This window comes from Scyliorhinus torazame, chromosome 4 (genome assembly GCF_047496885.1).
Source record: "Scyliorhinus torazame isolate Kashiwa2021f chromosome 4, sScyTor2.1, whole genome shotgun sequence".
Taxonomy (NCBI): domain Eukaryota; kingdom Metazoa; phylum Chordata; class Chondrichthyes; order Carcharhiniformes; family Scyliorhinidae; genus Scyliorhinus; species Scyliorhinus torazame.
In genome coordinates, this window is record NC_092710.1 from 95,340,425 (window position 1) to 95,350,660 (window position 10,236).

Below are 10,236 nucleotides of genomic sequence, written 5' to 3' on the forward strand. Positions count from 1 at the left end.
GGATTGATCAGAGAATCAACCAGAGGATTAACTAGAGGATCAGAGAATCAATCAGAGGATCAATCAGAGAATCAATCAGTGAATCGATCACAGGGTCAGAAAATCAATCAGAGAATCAATTAGCGAATCAATCAGAGGATCAAACAGAGAATCAATCAGAGAATCAATCAGAGGATCAATCAGAGAATCATTCAGAGAATCAATCAGAGGATTAATCAGAGAATCAATCAGAGGATTAATCAGAGAATCAATCAGAGGATCAAACAGAGAATCAATCAGAGAATCAATCAGAGGATTAATTAGAGAAACAATCAGAGGCTCAATCAGAGGACCAATCAGAGAATCAATCAGAGGATCAGAGAATCACTCAGAGGATCAATCAGAGAGTCAATCAGAGGATCAATCAGAGGATCAATTAGAGAATCAATCAGAGGATCAATCAGAGAATCAATCAGAGAATCAATCAGAGGATCAATCAGAGAATCACTTAGCGGATCAATCAGAGGATCAAACAGAGAATTAAACAGAGAATCAATGAGACAATCAATCAGAAAATCAATTACAGGATCAATCAGAGAATGAAACAGAGGATCAATTAGAGGGCCAGAAAATCAATCAGAGAATCAATCAGAGAATCAATCAGAGGATTAATCAGAGAATCAATCATAGGATCAATCAGAGGATCAGGGGATCAATCAGAGGATTAATTAGAGAATCAATCAGAGGATCAATCAGAGGATCAGAAGATCAATCAGAGAATCAATCAGAGAATCAATCAAATAATTAATTTGAGAATCAATCAGAGGATTAATTAGAGAATCAATCAGAGGATCGATCAGAGGATCAATCAGAGGATTAATCAGAGGATCAATCAGAGAATCAAACAGAGGATGAGTCAGAGGATTAATCAGAGAATCAATCAGAGGATCAGGGGATCAATCAGAGAATCAATCAGAGGATCAATCAGAGGATTAATCAGAGAATCAATCAGAGGATCAATCAGAGGGTCAATCAGAGAATCAATTAGAGAATCACACAGAGGATCAATCAGAGGATTAATCAGAGAATCAATCAGAGGATCAATCAGAGGGTCAAACAGAGAATCAGTCAGAGAATTAATTAGAAGGTCAATCAGAGAATCAATTAGAGAATCACTCAGAGGATCAATCAGAGAATCAATCAATCAATCAGAGCATCAATCAGAGTATCAATCAGAGAATTAATTAGAAGGTCAATCAGAGAATCAATTAGAGAATCAATCAGAGGATCAATCAGAGAATCAATCAGATGGTCAATCAGACAATCAGTCAGAGGATCAATCAGAGGATCAATCAGAGGATCAATCAATCAATTAGAGGATCAATCAGAGGATCAATCAGAGTATCAATCAGAGAATCAATCAGAGAATCAAATAGAGAATCACTCAGAGGATCAATCAGAGCGTCAGAAATTAAATTAATGAATCAATCAGAGAATCAATCAGAATATCAATCAGAGGATCAATCAGTCAGAGGATCAATCAGAAAATCAAACAGAGGTCAATCAGACGAAGGAATCAGAAGATCAATCAGAGTATCACTCAAACAATCAATCAGAGGATCAATTAGAGGATCAATTAGAGGATCAATCTGAGAATCAATCGGAGAATCAATCAGAGAATCAATCAGAGGATCAATCAGAGAATCAATTAGAGAATCAATTAGAGGGCCTGAAATTCAATAAGAGAATCAATCAGAGAATCAATCAGACAAATGAATCAGAGAATCAATCAAACAATCAATCAGAGGATCAATCAGAGGATCAATCAGAGGATCAATCAATCAATTAGAGGATTAATCAGAGGATCAATCAGAGTATCAATCAGAGAATCAATCAGAGAATCAATTAGAGGGTCAATCAGAGAATCAAATAGAGAATCATTCAGAGGATCAATCAGAGCGTCAGAAATTAAATTAATGAATCAATCAGAGAATCAATCAGACTATCAATTAGAGGATCAATCAGAGAATCAATTAGAGAATCACTCAGAGGATCAATCAGAGAATCAATCAATCAATCAGAGCATCAATCAGAGTATCAATCAGAGAATTAATTAGAAGGTCAATCAGAGAATCAATTAGAGAATCAATCAGAGGATCAATCAGAGAATCAATCAGATGGTCAATCAGATAATCAGTCAGAGGATCAATCAGAGGATCAATCAGACGATCAATCAGAGGATCAATCAATCAATTAGAGGATCAATCAGAGGATCAATCAGAGTATCAATCAGAGAATCAACCAGAGAATCAATTAGAGGGTCAATCAGAGAATCAAATAGAGAATCACTCAGAGGATCAATCAGAGCGTCAGAAATTAAATTAATGAATCAATCAGAGAATCAATCAGACTATCAATCAGAGGATCAATCAGTCAGAGGATCAATCAGAAAATCAAACAGAGGTCAATCAGACGAAGGAATCAGAAGATCAATCAGAGTATCACTCAAACAATCAATCAGAGGATCAATCAGAGGATCAATTAGAGGATCAATCTGAGAATCAATCGGAGAATCAATCAGAGAATCAATCAGAGGATCAATCAGAGAATCAATCAGAGAATCAATTAGAGGGCCTGAAATTCAATCAGAGAATCAATCAGAGAATCAATCAGACAAATGAATCAGAGGATCAATCAAACAATCAATCAGAGGATCAATCAGAGGATCAATCAGAGGATCAATCAATCAATTAGAGGATCAATCAGAGGATCAATCAGAGAATCAATCAGAGAATCAATTAGAGGGTCAATCAGAGAACAAAATAGAGAATCATTCAGAGGATCAATCAGAGCGTCAGAAATTAAATTAATGAATCAATCAGAGAATCAATCAGACTATCAATTAGTGGATCAATCAGTCAGAGGATCAATCAGAAAATCAAAAAGAGGTCAATCAGACGAAGGAATCAGAAGATCAATCAGAGTATCACTCAAACAATCAATCAGAGGATCAATCAGAGGATCAATTAGAGGATCAATCTGAGAATCAATCGGAGAATCACTTAGCGGATCAATCAGAGGATCAAACAGAGCATCAATCAGAGGATGAGTCAGAGAATCAATTAGAGGATCAATCAGAGAATCAAACAGAGAATTAAACAGAGAATCAATGAGACAATCAATCAGAAAATCAATTACAGGATCAATCAGAGAATGAAACAGAGGATCAATTAGAGGGCCAGAAAATCAATCAGAGAATCAATCAGAGGATTAATCAGAGAATCAATCAGAGGATCAATCAGAGGATCAGAAGATCAATCAGAGAATCAATCAGAGAATCAATCAGATAATTAATTTGAGAATCAATCAGAGGATTAATTAGAGAATCAATCAGAGGATCGATCAGAGGATCAATCAGAGGATTAATCAGAAGATCAATCAGTGAATCAATCAGAGGGTCAATCAGACAATCATTCAGAGGATCAATCAGAGAATGAAACAGAGAATCAATTAGAGGGCCAGAAAATCAATCAGAGAATCAATCAGAGAATCAATCAGAGGATTAATCAGAGAATCAATCAGAGAATCAATCAGAGGATCAGGGGATCAATCAGAGAATCAATCAGATAATTAATCAGAGGATTAATCAGAGAATCAATCAGAGAGGATCAATCAGAGGATCAATCAGAGGATTAATCAGAGAATCAATCAGAGGATCAATCAGAGGGTCAATCAGAGAATCCATTAGAGAATCAATCAGAGGATCAATCAGAGAATTAATCAGAGAATCAGTCAGAGAATTAATTAGAAGATCAATCAGAGAATCAGTTAGAGAATCACTCAGAGGATCAATCAGAGGATCAGTCAGAGAATCAATCAAAGGATCAATCAGAGAATCAATCAGAGTATCAATCAGAGGATCAATCAATCAATCAGAGCATCAATCAGAGTATCAATCAGAGAATTAATTAGAAGGTCAATCAGAGAATCAATTAGAGAATCACTCAGAGGATCAATCAGAGGATCAGTCAGAGAATCAATCAAAGGATCATTCAGAGAATCAATCAGTGAATCAATCAGAGAATCAATCAGAGGATCAATCAGAGAATCAATCAGATAATCAATCAGAGGATCAATCAGAGAACCAATTAGAGGATCAATCAGAAGATCAATCAGAGAATCAATCAGAGGATCAATCAGAGAATCAATCAGAGGACGAGTCAGATAATTAATTATTGGATGAATCAGAGAAGCAATCAGATAATTAATCAGTGAATCAATGAGACAATCAATCAGAAAATCAATCAGAGAATCAATCAGAGGATAAATCAGGGAATCAATCAGAGGATCAATCAGAGGATCAATCAGAAAATCAATCAGTGGATTAATTACAGAATCAATCAGAGGATCAATCAGAGGATCAGAGGATCAATCACAGAATCAATCAGAGAATCAATCAGAGGATTAATCAGAGAATCAATCAGAGGATCAATCAAAGGATTAATCAGGGGATTAATCAGAGAATCAATCAGAAGATCAATCAGAGGATCAATCAGAGAATCAATCAAAGGGTCAATCAAAGGGTCAATCAGAGAATCAATGAGAGAATCAATCAGGGGATCAATCAGAGGATCAATCAGAGGATCGATCATTCAGAGGATCAATCAGAGGATCAATCAGAGGATCAATCAGAGAATTAATCAGAGAATCAATTATAGGATCAATCAGAGAATCAATCGGAGGATCAATCAGAGAATCAATCAGAGGGTCAATCAGAGAATCAATCAGAGGGTCAATCAGAGAATCAATTAGACAATCACTCAGAGGATCAATCAGAGGATCATTCAGAGGATCAATCAATCAGAGGATCAATCAGAGGATCACTCAGAGGATCAATCAGAGGATCAGTCAGAGAATCAATCAGAGTATCAATCAGAGAATCAATTGGAGGGTCAATCAGATAATCAATTAGAGAATGACTCAGAGGATCAATCAGAGGATCAGTCAGAGAATCAATCAGAGAATCAATCAGAGGTCAATCAGAGGATCAATCAGAGAATCAATCAGAGAATAAATCAGAGAATCAATCAGAGGATTAATCATAGAATCAATCACAGGATTAATTCGAGAAACAATCAGAAGATCAAACAGAGGACCAATCAGAGAATCAAACAGAGGATCAGAGAATCACTCAGAGGATCAATCAGAGAGTCAATCAGTGAATCAATCAGAGGATCAATCAGAGAATTAATCAGAGAATCAATCAGAGAATCAATCAGAGGATCAATCATAGAATCAATCAGAGATTTAATCAGAGGATCAATCAGAGAATCAATTAGAGGATCAATCTGAGGATCAATCAGAGAATCAATCAGAGAATCAATTAGAGCATCAAGCAGAGAACCAATCAGAGGATGAGTCAGAGAATCAATTAGAGGATCAATCAGAGAATCAATCAGAGAATTAATCAGAGAATCAATGAGACAATCAATCAGAAAATCAATTAGCGGATCAATCAGAGAATGAAACAGAGGATCAATTAGAGGGCCAGAAAATCAATCAGAGATTCAATCAGATAATCAATCAGAGGATTAATCAGAGAATCAATCAGAGGTTCAATCAGAGGATCAGGGGATCAATCAGAGAATCAATCAGAGGATTAATTATGGAAACAATCAGAGGATCAATCAGAGGATCAGAGGATCAATCAGAGAATCAATCAGAGAATCAATCAGCGGATCAATCAGAGGATCAATCAAAGAATCAATCAGAGAATTAATTCAAGAATCAATCAGAGGATCAATCAGAGGATCAGAGGAACAATCCGAGAATCAATCAGCTGATTAATCAGAGATTCAATCAGAGGATTAATTAGTGAATCAATCAGAGGATCAATCAGAGGATCAATCTGAGGATTAATCAGTGAATCAATCAGAGAATCAATCAGATAGTCAATCAGACAATCAGTCAGAGGATCAATCAGAGGATAAATCAGAGGTTCATTCAGAGGATCAATCAATCAATTAGAGGATCAATCAGAGGATCAATCAGAGTATCAATCAGAGAATCAATCAGAGAATCAATTAGAGGGTCAATCAGAGAATCAAATAGAGAATCACTCAGAGGATCAATCAGAGCGTCAGAAATTAAATTAATGAATCAATCAGAGAATCAATCAGACTATCAATCAGAGGATCAATCAGTCAGAGGATCAATCAGAAAATCAAACAGAGGTCAATCAGACGAAGGAATCAGAAGATCAATCAGAGTATCACTCAAACAATCAATCAGAGTATCAATTAGAGGATCAATCATAGAATCAATCGGAGAATCAATCAGAGGATCAATCAGAGAATCAATTAGAGAATCAATTAGAGGGTCTGAAATTCAATCAGAGAATCAATCAGAGAATCAATCAGACGAATGAATCAGAGGATCAATCAAACAATCAATCAGAGGATCAATCAGAGGATCAATCAGAGGATCAATCAGAGGATCAATTAGAGGATCAATCAATCAATCAGAGGCTCAGTCAGCGGATCAATCAGAGGATCAATCAGTGAATCAATCAGACAATCAATCAGAGGATTAATCAGAGAATCGATCAGAGGATCAATCAGAGGATCAGGGGATCAATCAGAGAATCAATCAGAGGATTAATTAGAGAATCAATCAGAGGATCAATCAGAGGATCAGAGGATCAATCAGAGAATCAATCAGAGAATCAATCAGATAATTAATCCGAGAATCAATCAGAGGATTAATTAAAGAATCAGTCAGAGGATCAATCAGAGGATCAATCAGAGGATCAATCAGAGGATTAATCAGAGAATCAAACAGAGGGTCAATCAGAGAATCAATTAGAGAATCAATCAGAGGATCAATTAGAGGGTCAATCAGAGAATCAATTAGAGAATCAATCAGAGGGTCAATCAGAGAATCAATCAGAGGGTCAATCAGAGAATCAATTTGAGAATCAATCAGAGGATCAATTAGAGAATCAATCAGAGGGTCTATCAGAGAATCAATCAGAGGGTCAATCAGAGAATCAATTTGAGAATCAATCAGAGGACCAATTAGAGGGTCAATCAGAGAATCAATTAGAGAATCAATCAGAGGATCAGTCAGAGAATTAATTAGAAGGTCAATCAGAGAATCAATTAGAGAATCACTCAGAGGATCAATCAGAGGATCAATCAGAGGGTCAGAAAATAAATTAATGAATCAATCAGAGAATCAATCAGACTATCAATCAGAGGATCAATCAGAGGATCAATCAGTCAGAGGATCAATCAAAAAATCAAACAGAGGTCAATCAGACGAATGAATCAGAGGATCAATCAGAGTATCACTCAAACAATCAATCAGAGGATCAATCACAGGTCAATCTGAGGATCAATCAGAGAATCAATCAGAGAATCAATTAGAGGGTCTGAAATTCAATCAGAGAATCAATCAGAGAATCAATCAGATGAATGAATCAGAGGATCAATCAAACAATCAATCAGAGTATCATTCAGAGGATCAATCAGAGGATCAATCAGAGGATCAATTAGAGGATCAATCAATCAATCAGAGTATCAGTCAGAGGATCAATCAGAGGATCAATCAGAGGATCAATGAGACAATCAATCAGAAGATCAATCAATCTATCAGAGGATCAATCAGAGAATCAATCAGACAACCCATCAGAGGATTAATCAGAGAGTCAATCAGAGGATCAATCAGAGGATCAGGGGATCAATCAGAGAATCAATCAGAGGATTAATCAGAGAGTCAATCAGAGGATCAATCAGAGGATCAGAGGATCAATCAGAGGATCAATCAGAGGATCAATCAATCAATTAGAGGATCAATCAGAGGATCAATCAGAGTATCAATCAGAGAATCAATCAGAGAATCAAATAGAGAATCACTCAGAGGATCAATCAGAGCGTCAGAAATTAAATTAATGAATCAATCAGAGAATCAATCAGAATATCAATCAGAGGATCAATCAGTCAGAGGATCAATCAGAAAATCAAACAGAGGTCAATCAGACGAAGGAATCAGAAGATCAATCAGAGTATCACTCAAACAATCAATCAGAGGATCAATTAGAGGATCAATTAGAGGATCAATCTGAGAATCAATCGGAGAATCAATCAGAGAATCAATCAGAGGATCAATCAGAGAATCAATTAGAGAATCAATTAGAGGGCCTGAAATTCAATAAGAGAATCAATCAGAGAATCAATCAGACAAATGAATCAGAGAATCAATCAAACAATCAATCAGAGGATCAATCAGAGGATCAATCAGAGGATCAATCAATCAATTAGAGGATTAATCAGAGGATCAATCAGAGTATCAATCAGAGAATCAATCAGAGAATCAATTAGAGGGTCAATCAGAGAATCAAATAGAGAATCATTCAGAGGATCAATCAGAGCGTCAGAAATTAAATTAATGAATCAATCAGAGAATCAATCAGAGGATAAATCAGGGAATCAATCAGAGGATCAATCAGAGGATCAATCAGAAAATCAATCAGTGGATTAATTACAGAATCAATCAGAGGATCAATCAGAGGATCAGAGGATCAATCACAGAATCAATCAGAGAATCAATCAGAGGATTAATCAGAGAATCAATCAGAGGATCAATCAAAGGATTAATCAGGGGATTAATCAGAGAATCAATCAGAAGATCAATCAGAGGATCAATCAGAGAATCAATCAAAGGGTCAATCAAAGGGTCAATCAGAGAATCAATGAGAGAATCAATCAGGGGATCAATCAGAGGATCAATCAGAGGATCGATCATTCAGAGGATCAATCAGAGGATCAATCAGAGGATCAATCAGAGAATTAATCAGAGAATCAATTATAGGATCAATCAGAGAATCAATCGGAGGATCAATCAGAGAATCAATCAGAGGGTCAATCAGAGAATCAATCAGAGGGTCAATCAGAGAATCAATTAGACAATCACTCAGAGGATCAATCAGAGGATCATTCAGAGGATCAATCAATCAGAGGATCAATCAGAGGATCACTCAGAGGATCAATCAGAGGATCAGTCAGAGAATCAATCAGAGTATCAATCAGAGAATCAATTGGAGGGTCAATCAGATAATCAATTAGAGAATGACTCAGAGGATCAATCAGAGGATCAGTCAGAGAATCAATCAGAGAATCAATCAGAGGTCAATCAGAGGATCAATCAGAGAATCAATCAGAGAATAAATCAGAGAATCAATCAGAGGATTAATCATAGAATCAATCACAGGATTAATTCGAGAAACAATCAGAAGATCAAACAGAGGACCAATCAGAGAATCAAACAGAGGATCAGAGAATCACTCAGAGGATCAATCAGAGAGTCAATCAGTGAATCAATCAGAGGATCAATCAGAGAATTAATCAGAGAATCAATCAGAGAATCAATCAGAGGATCAATCATAGAATCAATCAGAGATTCAATCAGAGGATCAATCAGAGAATCAATTAGAGGATCAATCTGAGGATCAATCAGAGAATCAATCAGAGAATCAATTAGAGCATCAAGCAGAGAACCAATCAGAGGATGAGTCAGAGAATCAATTAGAGGATCAATCAGAGAATCAATCAGAGAATTAATCAGAGAATCAATGAGACAATCAATCAGAAAATCAATTAGCGGATCAATCAGAGAATGAAACAGAGGATCAATTAGAGGGCCAGAAAATCAATCAGAGATTCAATCAGATAATCAATCAGAGGATTAATCAGAGAATCAATCAGAGGTTCAATCAGAGGATCAGGGGATCAATCAGAGAATCAATCAGAGGATTAATTATGGAAACAATCAGAGGATCAATCAGAGGATCAGAGGATCAATCAGAGAATCAATCAGAGAATCAATCAGCGGATCAATCAGAGGATCAATCAAAGAATCAATCAGAGAATTAATTCAAGAATCAATCAGAGGATCAATCAGAGGATCAGAGGAACAATCCGAGAATCAATCAGCTGATTAATCAGAGATTCAATCAGAGGATTAATTAGTGAATCAATCAGAGGATCAATCAGAGGATCAATCTGAGGATTAATCAGTGAATCAATCAGAGAATCAATCAGATAGTCAATCAGACAATCAGTCAGAGGATCAATCAGAGGATAAATCAGAGGTTCATTCAGAGGATCAATCAATCAATTAGAGGATCAATCAGAGGATCAATCAGAGTATCAATCAGAGAATCAATCAGAGAATCAATTAGAGGGTCAATCAGAGAAT